The sequence below is a fragment of the Panthera pardus genome, unplaced genomic scaffold, assembly GCF_024362965.1.
Source record: "Panthera pardus isolate Hobbes unplaced genomic scaffold, ASM2436296v1 HiC_scaffold_13, whole genome shotgun sequence".
NCBI lineage: Eukaryota > Metazoa > Chordata > Mammalia > Carnivora > Felidae > Panthera > Panthera pardus.
This window is the reverse complement of record NW_026526688.1, coordinates 169131406-169146554: the sequence shown is the minus strand read 5'-3', so window position 1 is coordinate 169146554 and position 15149 is coordinate 169131406. Positions and strand designations below refer to the sequence as shown.

General features: G+C 36.2%; 1 protein-coding gene across 3 annotated transcripts in view; it reads left to right on the top strand.

Moving 5' to 3' along the window:
* The window catches only part of GRXCR1 (glutaredoxin and cysteine rich domain containing 1), a 308216-nt gene that overhangs the window by 17322 nt on the left and 275745 nt on the right, over positions 1 to 15149 (top strand). Inside the window, exon 3 of one of the 3 annotated variants that reach the window (XR_002071033.2) lies at positions 1135 to 6131. The exons of the other annotated variants lie outside the window; for them this stretch is intronic. The gene's annotated coding sequence lies outside the window, so the exon portion shown is untranslated. Of the gene's footprint in view, positions 1 to 1134; positions 6132 to 15149 lie in introns of those variants that run through there. 3 annotated transcript variants of the gene reach the window in all.

Below are 15149 nucleotides of genomic sequence, written 5' to 3'. Positions count from 1 at the left end.
TCTCTGTGTCTCTCTCTTAAATAAACATTAAAAAAAAATTTTTTTAGAGGCTGTTAAAGCAGTCTTTTCCCTACTCCCTCTTTGAAACAAGTTATGAAAATGGAAGGACATGCAGTGTCCTTTTTTCTCATGTGAAATTAATAAAGCACTATGGAATTATTTTTAATATTCCAGCGTCTTATTGTGATCAAGATCCAAGCAATTTTGTGGCTACCTTAGAATGTAATGTACCAGTACCAGGCATCAACTTTATTTTTCCATATATCTGTATAGACATTATTTCTAGAAGTTTCTATGTTACTTGTGGTAAGGTTACCTAGAATACATCCCAATGATTAAGAACAGATGAAGACACAGTTTACACAGCTGAATATTATCATTTTTCACTGGTAGAAAGTATAAACAAGAATAGAATGACCAAAACAAGAACGACAGAAGCAACAACAACAACAAAACAAATTAAAAATTACATTTATCTAGGCAAATGTTACTTACTATACTTATTTCTGGAGATGAGTGTAATATTGGTAGGCGAGAATGTGTAGTAGTTTATTATTGTGTTTAATATTCCTTTGTATAAAACAATATTGGCACTCATATTCATAGGACCACTGTGGTTTTTATTTTTATGAAGGCCCAGTAGCAAGCACATTTGTAACATGAAAAATTTGTATTCAGTTCCCTTTATATGAAAGCAACCTAGTACACAGAGCTCATTAATTTATCCTCATCTGATATATAAATGATTAATCTTGATTTGCCAGCTAAATGGAATATGAGATCTCAACAGGCAATATTTATTAATTTTTACACTGGGCTTTAAATATTTCTACCCTGCTTCTGAAAGATACAAAGAGGAAATTACAGCTGTTGTGGTTTCTTAAGACATTAGTATAATCCAGTTGGTCCTAAATTGCAGAGTAGAAATTCAACTTTAAGATTTCTTTTGTATTGGTTTACCTCTGGCTACCTCATCAGAGGAACATGCTTTTTGGTTAAGATTTATACTTTCAGGTGTTAATTCATCCCCTTCCTTCCTTCCTTGATTTTGTCTTTTCATTTAAAAGGATATCTTTCATGAATTGCTGAATTGTTAGAATCATGCATTCATTTGCTCTTTTTCTTGTATTACAGACTTTTTCCAGAAAATGATATGAGATTCCTGGCAGATGATTAGATTGGCAAGTAATAAGGGCACATGTGAAAATATATATCAAAAGCAAATTAGAAAAACTCAATATTGGGGCGCCTGGGTGGCTCAGTTGGTTGGGCATCCGACTTCGGCTCACGTCATGATCTTGCCGTTTGTGAGTTTGAGCCCTGCGTCGGGCTCTGTGCTGACAGCTCCGAGCCTGGAGCCTGCTTCGGATTCTGTATCTCCCTCTCTTTCTCTCCCTCCCCTGTTCATGCTCTGTCTCTCTCTGTCTCAAAAATAAATAAAAACATTAAAGAAAAGAAAAGAAACACTCAATGTATATAATGATACCAAATAATAGTAAGGGGGTGGGGGTCAATGAAATCACACACACGGTGCTTGAAGTATAGCTTGGTTTGATGACTTTGGAGAGCAATTTGGGAATCCTTTGTAAAGTTGAAGATCATCTACCTTACCAAGACACTACTCCATCTCTCTACCCTAGAACAACCCAGGCATTTGTGCACAGGGATATTCTTTCAGAAAATTTGTAATACAGGAAATAATCCACTTAACAATGAATAAATAGAGGCGCCTGGGTGGCTCAGTTGGTTAAGTGTCTGACTTCTCATCTCTCCTTAGGTCATGATCTCGGGGTTCATGGGATCGAGCCATATGTTGGGCTCTGCGCTGAAAGCACTGAGCCTGCTTGGAATCCTCTCTCTGCCTCTCTCTCTCTCTCTCAAAATAAGTAAACAAACTTAAAAAAACCCAGTGAATATTTTTATTTATTCAAACAGTTAGTATGCAAGATTTATAATGAATGGTCCAGGTCTACATGAGTAGACAGTTAATTTCAAAAATGCAATGCTGAGTTAAGAAAAAAAAGTGCATTGTAAACGATACTTAAAGTATAATTTATGTAAAATTTAGCAATAGTACTATTTATGGAATCTAGATACATAATAAAAGTAAAAAAAAAAAAAAGCCATGAACACAATACACACCAACAATAGGATAGTAGTTACTACTGGGGAAGAAAATGGCAGGTTGAGGATATAGACGTTATCTGTAGCATTTCACTTTTTAGAAAGCAAAGTAAGAATTGAAGTAGAGAAAGCAGAGTATTAACATACGTTAAACTTGGCATTTTAGCATTGCTTCATTTACATGTGTCTTTCACATTATCTTTTGTACTCTCTTATGTTTAAATGGTTTCCTGATTAAAAAGAAAAATAATTTCTAATTACCCACTGTGAAGGACTGAGTTCAACCAGGTGAATATAACTCCCATTGGTTTAAAACCAAAGTAGGGGAATTAAAGAGGTTTTCTCTTAAGCTGGCCAAGGAATAGCAAGAGGAATAATTTGTCAAGGAATGAACTTTGAAAATAGACCAGGATACATTGTTCTTTTCGTGGGAAATTATTCTGATACAGTCTTCTTTAAAAAAAAATCTTGATGAATTAACTTGTCCAGTGCTTATATTTTTCTCAGCAATAAAAAGTAATGATAACAATATTGCATAACACTTAATGAGCCCTTATTATATTCAGATTCTACTAAATTATTTCTATACTTTCTCACCTAATTCTCACAATGTCTCTGTGAAGTAGGTATTATTATAAACCACTTTTAAAGATGGGCTAAGTACTTTCCCTATTCACATAGTAGGGCTAGTGCATTACTGGCAAGAGTAACCATTAGTATCATTTACTCTGTGAGAACAACGAATTAATAAGTAAGTCTGAAATATTTAAGGTAATGGAAACGGTCCTTCCAGCATCCCTCTGTCCTCATTTTGTATTGGATTACTCCATCGGTTGCTACTGAAGTAGTTTGATAATTAACTTTAGGGAGATTAAATTTATGTACTAACAGACCATGTGCCATCCCCATTGAATATTCTATTTAATGGTCCTGTTTTTGTTTCAGTGTTAGGAAGTTAAAAACTAATTTTTGAATATGTAAACATTAGTTTAGATTAACAGGCATCTGTCTGAATGGAAAAGATATGCCTACATCTAAATTTTCTTCCAGCTCGAAAAATTTTGTGTTTGTATGGTTAGATTGATTAGAAACTAATTATACTTCTGAGAAATAATAATCTTTTTATTAAGAAATAGGAATAGTTCATTTGAGCATTTAAAGGATCTTCAAATTTAGAAACTGTAGGTAGAGTTTTAATATATTAAAATCAAAGCAGAAATATTGCCTAAAGTGTTACTCAAGTGTATTTGTTGCTCTCAGAAATTGGGAAAAGCTGGGGCATCTGGAGCCTCAGTGTGTTAAGCATCCAGCTCTTGGTTTCGGCTCAGGTTGTGATCTCAGAGTTCAAGCCCTGCATTGGGCTCTGAGCTGGCAGTGCTAAGCCTGCTTGGGATTCTCTCTCTCTCTCTCTCTCTCTCTCTCTCTCTCTCAAAATAAATAAATAAACTTAAAAATTAAAAAAAAAAATAGGGAAAAGCTGAGAATGGGATTGTCTTTAGGATCGGACTGTCGAAGTTTAGTTTCTAAAGTTATTTGGGAAGGAGCCTAATTTTTATTTTAGAATTAATTATAGTTAAATTTATTGGGCCTTCAAATGCTCCAATAAGCACCCGTTGCTTTTCAGATACTGAACTGTGCCTCTTTACAAGTGGGATTTCATTTAGGCCTAGCAACCTTGTATACTCACTCTGCAGATGAGAAAACTGAGGATATGAGAGGGTGAGTAAAAGGCTCAAGGTTGCACAGCTTGAGAATAGCAGAGTCATGATTCAACCTGGAGCGGATCCATGTTGTCAACTCTCTACTTTTCTGCTCCCTTCAAGCTGTTAAGGGAACTCAATGTAAAAACCTCCCTAACTAGTTCAAGGAAAAAGAGGTGAATCTGAGCTCTGAAATCTGCAACACCTTTTGACGGCAGGCTGAACACATACTTACTTTTTATGAGAAACAGTCACAATTAAGGATAGCAACTTAAGGGACCTCAATAAGAGAATTTTAAAGGACTGGGGTAGAGTTTCCTGGAAAAAAATGTTCTGCTTGGAAGGCATGCTAGGGAACTATGAATGGCTTTTCTTCTTTTTAGCCATGAAAAGATTAGAAGTATAATATTCTGAACTATTTTCCAGGCAGAGAAACTGTATAAGAGTGTAAGAGAGAGAGCAGGATTCAGAATATTTTGTTTTCCTTATTATTACAAAAGCAAAATATGCATATGGTAGAAAATAAAATATTGACAAAGAAAAGAAATTAAAAAATCTATAGGTATCACTGAGTGATAAATACTATTATTACCTTAGTGTTTACAACTCTCTCTGTATTCTTTAAAAATAAAATCATGCTGCTCAACCTGTTTTGTCACCTGACTAATCTTTTAAAGGTTAAAAGCATTTCTTTTTATTCTTTAGGGCATAAATGGAGCTATAGAAATGTCAATACAGTAAGTATATATCCACGAAGTTTTTAACTACCTTTCCATAAAACTTACTTTAATGAAGCATTATTTTCTTCTGTTCTGTATTCAATGTAGTTCATGACAATTGTGGTCAGGACTTTCATGAATTGAACAAACCTGTATGTCAATCATATGATTCTCCTTCCAGGTTAGAAGGCTAATCCAGGGCCAAAGTTAAAACAGAAATAACGATAATTTGTGAAAGGTAGAGGAGATCCTATAGAATGAATATTTACCTTACATGTGAGGAAAGTGAGAACTTCAAAATAATGTCCAAAGCCATACAACTTGTTGGTGAGAGCCCCTGGCTGAAATCTAGCTGTGCTAACTTGGTCCATTGTTTTCTCTTCTACTGCACAAGGTTTCTCACTTAGGATCCCATCTCATGAGATTGCAGAATAGAGCACTGTGTTCTAGCTTTATGAGGAGCAGTGTTTCCAACCTCCACACTCGGGGCCCTGCATAAAGAGGGCCTTGGAAACATCTCCACCATTAAGAAATTCCATGAAGCATAGTAATTGTTCCCATTACTCCTTAAAAGGCCTTTCTACCATTGGAGGAACAGAATGTCCATTCATTAATCTTAGAATTTAAGATAGCCATTGGAAAGATTTTTAATTTAGTTTTCAAAGTCCTATTACTGGCCTGTGAAGCATGGGGAGAGTTTAAGGTAGAGGGAGAAATGTGGAGCAGAAGCTGGCCAGGGAATAGCCAAAGGTTTAACTTCACCAATAGGAATGTTTTTCTTCTTTTTCCTTCCTTTATCAATTGTCATTGTCCCTTTGAAATCAGTAGTATTATTTTTTTAAATCTAACATATACTTACTGTAGTCAGATAATGAGCTCAGTGCTTTTATATACATTATCTCCTTTAATCTTATGAATCAAATTATGTTTTTTCCCATTGTACAGATTAGCTAACTGAAGCTCAAGTGACCTTAAAAGCCTCCTAGCTAGTAATTGCACTAGGATTCTTTGGATCTCTGGAACCCACGCTCTTTACTCTGCTGTTCTTTTCCTCTGATAAGCATCCATGAGGGGTTGAGGCCCAAAAACCCCAATCAAGGTGCAGAGTAAGCTTAGAATTGATCTGAACAGTGGTATGAAAAGGGAGGATCTAAGCCAAGACGCACGAAGCCCATGGCAATGAACTTTCTGAGTCCAGTACTAGGATTTTGATTTGTCTCACCATCCCGAGGTCAGGCCCCTGGGGTGGGGTGAGAAGGATCTAGTAACATCAGAATGACACTCCCAGCTGTACTTTTTGTCTAACAAGAGACGATGAAAGTTAGGAATCAGGGCAGACATCCAGCAGGTGTGCTGGCTCTTGGATTTATGCTAGATGTCCATTGTCACAAGGTATAGTTCACTCTGAACACTGTGTACCCAGGCACTGACCGATGGAACAGACCGATTCCAGAGCTTGTTCTTCCAGGTGTTGCTGTTGGATTGGAATCTAGAGAAGGTTGAAGCAAACAGAAGTCATCAGTCTGGGCTGTTGGGGGAGTCCTAAGCAGAGGGAAGCAGACCTCCCTTACCCACTGGAGCAATATTAATAGACATCATTAACAGGGATTTTTGATTCTATGGAATGACTTCTCTTTCTTGGACCAAGTTTATTTTATGTGTATTTGTTTTATTTTGTATATTTATAAATATATACAAACTTATGTATACATGTGTATGTATATACATACATATATATAAACATATGTATGTGTTTGTTTTGTTTTACATATGATCCCTATTTCCAAAGAAGAAACAGTGGTGGAACTGAGTCGGTGCAATTTACATGCTGTGTGTGGTTCTTGGCAAGTGAGAGGCAAAAGAGAGTGTGGTAAGGGTCAGGGTAGGGATGGGAATAGTGAGGATCTTCCAACTGAAGAAAACATGTGCAAGTCACAATAGGGCGGTGAAGGAGCACATTCAAGGTAATAGATGCCACTCTGAGGGGTGGTGGGCCAGCTTTCTCTCTGTAGTGTTGTTGGTGGGGTATGCATATTTTTTAATTTGAATATTTGTAGCCAGAATTCTCAAAGTGTGGTCTCCAGACCAGCAGGACCAGAACCACCTAAGAACTTGTTGGTAATGCACATTCTCGCGCTCCATCCCAGACCTACTGAATTACAAAACTTGGAGTGGGACAGGTCTTGGATCCAGGTGACTGGTGCAACTAACATTTGAGATTCATGGACCTGCAGTATTACAACATTTCATTGTCAGAGCAGTTGTATGGGTCAAGAAATATTATCTCTGTTTTACAGAAAAAAAAATCAAGAAATGTCCTGTTAGTGTTAGGTATCATGCCCAATTAGTAAACAGCAAAGCTGAGATTAAAATTCACTGTTACATGGTACAGTTTAGGCGCCGTGCTGCCTCCAGATAATTTTAACTGTTAATTGAATTTAATCTTTGACTTAATCTGTTTGGACATTTTCTTCAGATGTTATTACACTTTCCTATTATATGTCCTCAAGTATTGTACCATGATATATATGTTACCTCTCACATAGCATTTAGATGATATAATAGGAGCTACCTTCTATATGAAATTATCTGGAAGAACTTTCAGATCAACTAACTTTCCTTCCTTTTCCCTTTAGCTCTTTTTCTTCCACAATTTATTTAAAAAATTCTCAATGCTGGGGCGCCTGGGTGGCTCAGTCCGTTAAGCCTCCAACTCTTCATTTTGGCTCAGGTCATGATCTCATGGTTCATGAGTTCAAGCCCCTCATCGGGCTCTGCACTGGCAGTGCAGAGTCTGCTTGGGATTCTCTTTCCTTCTCTTTCTGCCCTTCCCTGCTCCTTTACTTTCTCTTTTGCAGAATAAATAAACAAACAAAAAGAAATACAGTTGTCAGTGCTATAAAAGTTAAAAGAATAGTCAAATAAGCAACACGTGTTTTTGCTAGAGTTACCAGTTACCATTTTTGCACATAAACTTTTCTCTCTTCCTGTGTGTATATCCGTGTGTATATGTGTTTGCATATCATACATGTTTTCCTGAGCTATTTGAAGATAAGTTGCAGATGTTATAACAATTCACCTCTAAATGATTTAGCATGTACCTCCAAGAAGAATAACTTTTTTTACACAACCACAGTACTACTCATACACCCTATTAAAGTGGCAGTTCATATTCAAATTTCTTTAATTATTAAAGAACAAGTCCCTTATAGTTTTTTACTTCAAGATCCAACAAAAATCATGCAATGCATTTTGCTGTCATGTCTTTTTAATCTCCTTTATCTACAATAGTCCCTCTGTCTTTTTTGTTTGCTTTCATGCCCTTGACATTTTTGGAATATGGGCTCATTGTCTAGAAGAATGTCCCGCTTCCCATTTGTGTATTTCCTGTTGCATCACGTTAGGAAGCACATGATGTCTGTTTGTGCCATTCTAGATTACGAACAATTTGGTTATTTACTTATTTGCTGTCTGCTAGATGTCTGCAACATAAAGGAATCCCTTCCTCTTGTAAATGCCAAGTGATATGTGAGATGATGCTTTTTTCAGCTTTTTTTTTTCAACTTTTCACTCAATGGTATAAGCATCAGTTTCACATAGGGAGTTGCAAAATGGTGATTTTTCTAATTCTATTTCTTTTTTTTTTAATTTTTTCATGTTTATTTATTTTTGAGAGAGAGACAAAGAGAGGCAGAGCATGAGCAGGGGAGGGGCAGACAGAGAGGGAGACACAGAATCCTAAGTATGCTCCAGTCTCCGAGCTGTCAGCACAGAGCCCTACGCGGGGCTAGAACTCAAAAACCGTGAGATCATGACCTGAGCCCAACTCGGTCACTCAACTGACTGAGCCACCCAGGTGCCCCTTTCTAATTCTATTTCTACATTTATTAACTGACATTCTTCTGTTCCATCATTTCCCCCTTTCTCCCCTTTATTTTGTGTGTATTATGTATTAGGTATGTATATACAAATTTAGATATGAATATGTATGTCTATATATGTTATCACCATTTACTATAATTTACATTATTCTTAATATTTTTTTATTTAAGTCTAAGGTTAATCTATCATTTTTTGAAATATAAATGCATCATAATTTTTAATGAATGATACTATATGGTCACTGGGTTTGTACTAGATAGAAAAAATAGAAGAGATAAGATGATTTGTGTAGCCAATGGGACAGATCAGCCCTTTACTGGTCTAGTCTTTGTTACTCTTTACGATTTTGTTGAGAGATTTTGGGCAGAGTCAGGGGAGGAAAGATGGCCAGAGAGAATCTTTTAGATCGGGTTTTCCCCCCCAATTCCCGTATTTATAGCCTACTTTTACTTTTAAGAGAAATTTGCTTTGAATTAGGGTGCATTTTTACATTTTTGTGAGTTTAGTGGTTTTCAACAAGTATTTTATATACGTGTAGATATGGTATATGTTATATAATTATGCTTTATATCTATACATATTCAATTTTTATGAGAAGAGGATCTCTATATTTTCTCTGAAATATGAGTCATCATCAGGTTTTAATATTGCTAAGGGGAAAAGAAATAACGAAGATTCAGAGACTCTTTTATGTTTTTTGAATAAAAGTTGTAAAATAGATCACAGTGGTTAGAGACAACTTTTACAATACATGAAAAATGTAAGCATGATGAGTTGTGAGAAAATAAAATTTGATTTGTGCTAGAGTGAGTGAATTGAGTTAAAGGTAGTAAGTTACTTCATTATTTTGAAGAGACTCAAAGCATTATTTAAAAAGTAGACTTGTTTTAGATAAAAAATGCCATGTTAAAGTTAAATTATTAAAAAAATCTTAGGGGGGTGTCTGGTGGCTCAATCGGTTAAGCCTCTGACTTCAGCCCAGGTCAGGATCTCAAGATTTGAGCCCTGCCTAGGGCTCTCTGCCCTCAGCACAGAGCCTGCTTTGGATCCTTTGTTCCTCTCCGCCCCTCCCGCCCCCCTCCTCCAGCCCCTCCCCCACATGCATGTGCATGCTTTACACTCAAAAATAAATATTTTAAAAGATCTTATCATTTAGACTTAGTCTTGTGAATTAATATTACATACACTTTAAAAAGCACAATAGAAAAAAAAACTTGGGAAAAGTAGGATTATCTTCAAAATAGAGATTAAGAAAAATCAAAGTAGCTGAATATAATGATTTCCTAGCTGTGTTCCTTCTGGTTTTCTTGAAAACTGTGCCCTCTAAGTGCTGGTAAAGCTCAGAAAAAGCTTAAATCAGTGGTTGGGTAAGTGGGTTGGATATTAGAAGTGCATCTGCAAAACTTCAGAACAAATCTGTTACTTTAAGTAAAGCTCCCAGGAATTTATTCTCCTGATTCTTTCATTAAAGGATGTATAAGTGTAGGATAACCACTTAGGGGATGGAAATTTCTCAGAGTTTTTTGAGAAAAGAATTCGAGGCAAAATATCTCAATCTTTTAGGTGCAAGCAAGGCTGCCGTGGACTGTTGGACAGTTTGTGCCCTGCACTAGGGCTCCTGGCTGGGAGGAGAGTGGGGGCCATGCTCTGGGTGGCAATCTATGTACGGGGGCAAAGATCAAGAGGTTCAGTCTGGAAGAAAGGATGCCTTTCTGTAATTTGCACAGAGGGCACATAATGGCCTATGTTAAACCTGGCCACAATATTGGTGAAATTTAGAAATAATTCTCTCTCTTTCTTTTTTGAAGTAATTTTTGTTTTTTTTAAAAAAATCTTCATTTATTTTGAGAGAGAGAGAGAGAGAGAGATCAAGGGAGGGGGCGAAGAAAGAGGGAGAGAGAGAATCACAGGCAGGTGCCCTGCTGTGAGCACAGAGTTCAGTGCAGGGCTCCAGCTCAGGAGAACTGTGAGATCATGACCTGAGCCAAAATCAAGAGTCAGACATTTAACTGACTGAGCAACCCAGGCACCCCTGAAATAATTCTCTTTTAAGTGCTGTTCCATATGACTGTGTCAGAAGGAGACATGGGGAGGGAGAGTGAAGGTTTAAAGGTTATACTCCTTGATTAAAATGACAGGAATTGATTATCATTTTTTATCTTTCCTGGTCTCTTCCAGAAGAGGAAAGAGAGTTTTCAAATCTCTTTATGATGAAAAGTAGTGCTTGTGTTTAAAGAAGTATTTCTGGTGTTCAAAGTGAACAACACATTATTAATGGAATCTTAGTTTGGGGTATGTCTACTTTCATTTTTAGTTCCTAAATTTTAGAATTTCAAAAGAAAACCATTTAAAAGTACTATTTGTGGTTGTTTTTAAACTACTTTCAACTTTACTATTCTTTATATTTACTCTCTGAAATCATGTTAAGGTATCTTGTAATAATAATCAGCGCCTTTCAAGGGACCAAAAAAGTTTAACCACAATAGGTTAAGGGATTAATAAAAAAAAAAAAAAAAGATCTTAAAAGAGGCATCTGGTACTATTAATTTTTCATCATCCAATAGGTCAACCTTAAAAGTAAAACAGCCAGTTATTTTACCAGCAAAATTGGTTTATTCAGGAATAGCAGAGGAATTGCAATTTGGGGCAAGCATGTGATAGCCAAAGCCATAGGTAAGTCTGGAGAATAAAAGAAAGTAACACTCTTTTATAGAGGAGAGTGGGTAGTTGGGAAGGGCTGTTATAAACAAAAAGCCCAGTGGAGTAAACTGGGAGTCGAAAGTGTAGTGGTGTTTCATTGGCTGAATTTTAGAGTCTCTTCATTGGCTGGGCTGTTGTCAGACAAAGGGAAAACCTTCCCTCTTTCTGGGGTAGTAAAACAGGCTTTTTCCTGTTGGGAATGTAAGGTACATCTCTTCATTTGGGTCTGCCATTGATGACAAGTAGTGATATGTGAGAGGGCCCCCTTTTGGCTTCCTGACTCCATGTTAAATGGGTGTCTTTTCTTTAGTTTCACACATTGTTATTTATTATTAATATGGCTGATTCTCATTGTTACTTCTTGATTTTTTTTTTCTGAGAGCTTTTGAAAACTATTCCCTTCAGAAGGAAACAAGGCAAAGCAACAGTTAACTAGTCTATTTCTTTATCAGACTTTAATATTTTAACAATTAATTTAAGCAAATTTTATATAAAATTATATTGCCATTATTGTTATGCTCAGAGTGGTTACTGATGTTTAGTAATCTTTGAATTGCACTGAAGTTAGTTGTCTTTGTATCCCTTAGGGAGAAATTTACGAAATGATGGTGGATTATTGATAATAGATAGTTACTCCACTTTTTTTTTTGAGACATACCTGTTGAACTTCTTTTTTATTATGTGTATGTGAGTAGCAATACTTATACATATAGGTCATTTATAGATAATCAAATTCCCTCAATCTTCTGAATTCTTTGTACTCTCCAGTAGCTATGCCTGATTCATTTCTGCCATCATCCCCACTAAATGCCTCACTACCATACCAGATGGGCCAGATGGCTTGTTTCTCTGTGACTCCTAACATGCTACCCTGGAGACATGCCTAAATCCTGTCATCGTTTGTGGTTTTCAGTGGTTCATACACCTGAAGTGAGTGTTAGAGTAACTAACAGTAACCTTTTTGAAATTAGTTTTTCAGCAGGCAATTTCTCTCTAGTACTCAAGCATGGAGAGACCAGGAAATATATACAGTAGGTCCTTCTCTTCTCACACTGTCCAGCTGGGGCATGTTTTTCTGGTTTCAACAAAATATTCAATACATTTCAGTCCGGGCCAATTGCCAGATTTTTCATGGCACTGCAAATCTTTACAATTGATTTTTGAAAGTAGCTATATTTTTAATTTTTCTCTTATAACATAGGAGGATAAGTTAATTCTCCAGAGTACACTATAAAATAACAAAGCAGTGATTTCACTGTTTTTTTAATGAGTCAGCAGGAGAGGCTATGACTGAGGAACTTTTACGGATCACAGGATTTATAATTTGGAGAACTAAAAGAAGAGATAAAGAAATAACTAACTGGTATTCTTGAGGTCTTGTAACTGATATTCTTGAGGTGTTGCTGACCTGGGATAATGGCTCCCATGTTAAATTCCCTTAATTATGCATTGATTTTTTTCATAGTAGTAAGTTTTATATTGTCTGGATTCCCTTCTGATACTTTTGGGAGCACAGAATAATATGTTTCTGATCTTTGTAATATTTAGGATTAACAGGAAGCCCAAAGTGAGGGTGGCTTAAAGAAGGCAGAGGTTTATTTCTCCTTCTCATAAACAGGAAGCAGAAGTAGGCAATCTACAACTAATAAGGAAACTCCACAAACATGGAGGACTCAGGTTCCTTCCATCAGGTCTCTCTGTCATCTTAACATACAGCTTCTAACTCAGGATCCACGATGACTGCCCCAGATACAAATGTCACATCTGCTTTGAGCCAGAGTGAGGGAGGAAGGATACACCCTTCCCTATAAGGAAGAACACATACTAGAGTTGTCATAGACCATTTCTGCTTATATCCTTTTGGCCAGAATCTAGTTACATCGCCATGTCTGGCTGTAAGGAATACTGTGAAATGTAAATCTCATTCTGGGCAGCCCTGTCGCCAGTTAAATATTGGTGGTTCTATTATCAAAGAAATAGAGGAAGATGAAGATTGAGGCACAATTAGCAATCCCTGCCATAACTTTTCATAGTTTGCTTGAGAGGCTTTATTTGTTCATACTTTCCAGGGGCAGTTGTCAACTTGTACACTATTTTCACAGTTGGCAAATTTTCCTTAAGACCTTGATCTGTTTTCTGCGATAGTTCAATGCATTTTGTTAATGACAGTTTTAAAGGGAGATTCTGGTCTTTCTTAAATGGTACAAGAAGAATGGGGCACAGATTACACACTCTTTCTCATCCATCTGCTCTAGCACAAGATGTACCCAAACCTCCACAGGTGTGTGGCCAAATTTTGATCAGTGAGAAAAGCTTACTAATTTTGGTAGCTGATTATGTATACAGTTATGCAGTGTTGTCATTTAGAACATTGACTCAGTAGATGCCCAGAGGTCATATACAGCAGGTACAGACATCAAGAGCAGTATGGGGAGAGCTCAGTGTCGGAGATGCTCGCTCTACCTTGTGGATTTGCTGTCATTGACATGGGCTTCCATTTTCTACCATCCTTCCCACATTCCAGACAATAGGAAGGAAATTAGAGAGAGGAGCGCATGCCTTCCCTTTAGTGGCAGAATCTGGAATTTGCACACATTACACAGGTAGATCTTCCTCCCTCCCTCCCTCCCTTCCTTCCTTCCTTCCTTCCTTCCTTCCTTGGTTCCTTCCTCTCTCTCTCTCTTTCTCTTCCTTTCTTTCTACCATCTTCTACACTGGGCACCCGGGTGGCTCAATCAGTTAAGCATCCGACTTCAGCTCAGGGCACTCTCTCATGGTTCTTGAGTTCGAGCCCCACATCAGGCTCTGTGCTGACAGCTCAGAGCCTGGAGCCTTCTTCAGATTCTGTGTCTCCCTCTCGCTCTGCTCCTTCCCTGCTCTTTCTCTCTGTCTCAAAAATAAATAAATAATAAAAAAGAAATTAAAAAAAATATAACCATCTCCTACACTCAGACTGTTATATTGCTTAAATCTAAGATGATTACATCTAAGGCTCTTCAACTTTTACATTGTTTGCTATTATTCATGATTACAAACAGTAGCATATATACTTTGAAATATATAAATCTAAATGTATTTAAAGATAAGTATGTGTTTCACAGTATAAATTTATTGTCTGCATTTTGAATGGTTTCTTTAGATTGTGTTAGTAGAATTGGGCAAACATAGATTTGATAAATATTTCCAGTTTACTTTTTTAAAACGTTAAACATTTACACTCTTATCAACTATATTTGAGAGTGTTTATTGCAAATTTACTAGCATCAAGTTTTCTCATACAGTTATAAGAAATATGTAAAATGTCTTCATTTTAAGTGAAGATAAATATTTATTGTCTATCCCTAGCTTGTTCCATTTTGTTTTTTTCTTCAGCAATCATATTAGATGTTTATTTTTAAATAATGCTAATTTTTATTCTGTCATATTTATCACTTAAAATCTCAATATATTCTAAGTCTTTTGAATTCTTATTGAAGAATTTAATGACAGCTTAATTATTATTCTTATTGAAAGAGACATAAAATGCTTACATAGGTCAACTTATTAATCATAAACATTGTAATTTTCGTTCTACTGTTTGAAAGTATACAAGATAATTACCATCCTGAGATTCAGAATTGCATAAATATTCGCCTTAATTATGTTCTATTTTATTTTTTCTTTAATTTAATTTGGTAGATGTTATGAGGTAAGGCTCTAAATCTATGTTGTTCCCAAATAGCAAACTGTGAATCCCCGCTGTTCATTGAATAGTCTTTTTCATTCCCATCAATTTGTAGTGTTTTATATATTATTTAAATGCCCAAAGTATAATATGTATTTTCAACCTATCTATTCTGTCTTGGTGCCAGAAATGTTTTTGTGGCAGAATATTTGCATGTATTAAAAAATGTTGTTGTAGAGAGTGTTTTGATGTCCTTAGAGCACAGTTATTACCATTTTGAGCCAAAAAGCAAAAACAAGCATTTTTTTTAATGCCAATTTAGAAAGTGCTTTTCCATATGAATGTCCTGCAGGCACTTCA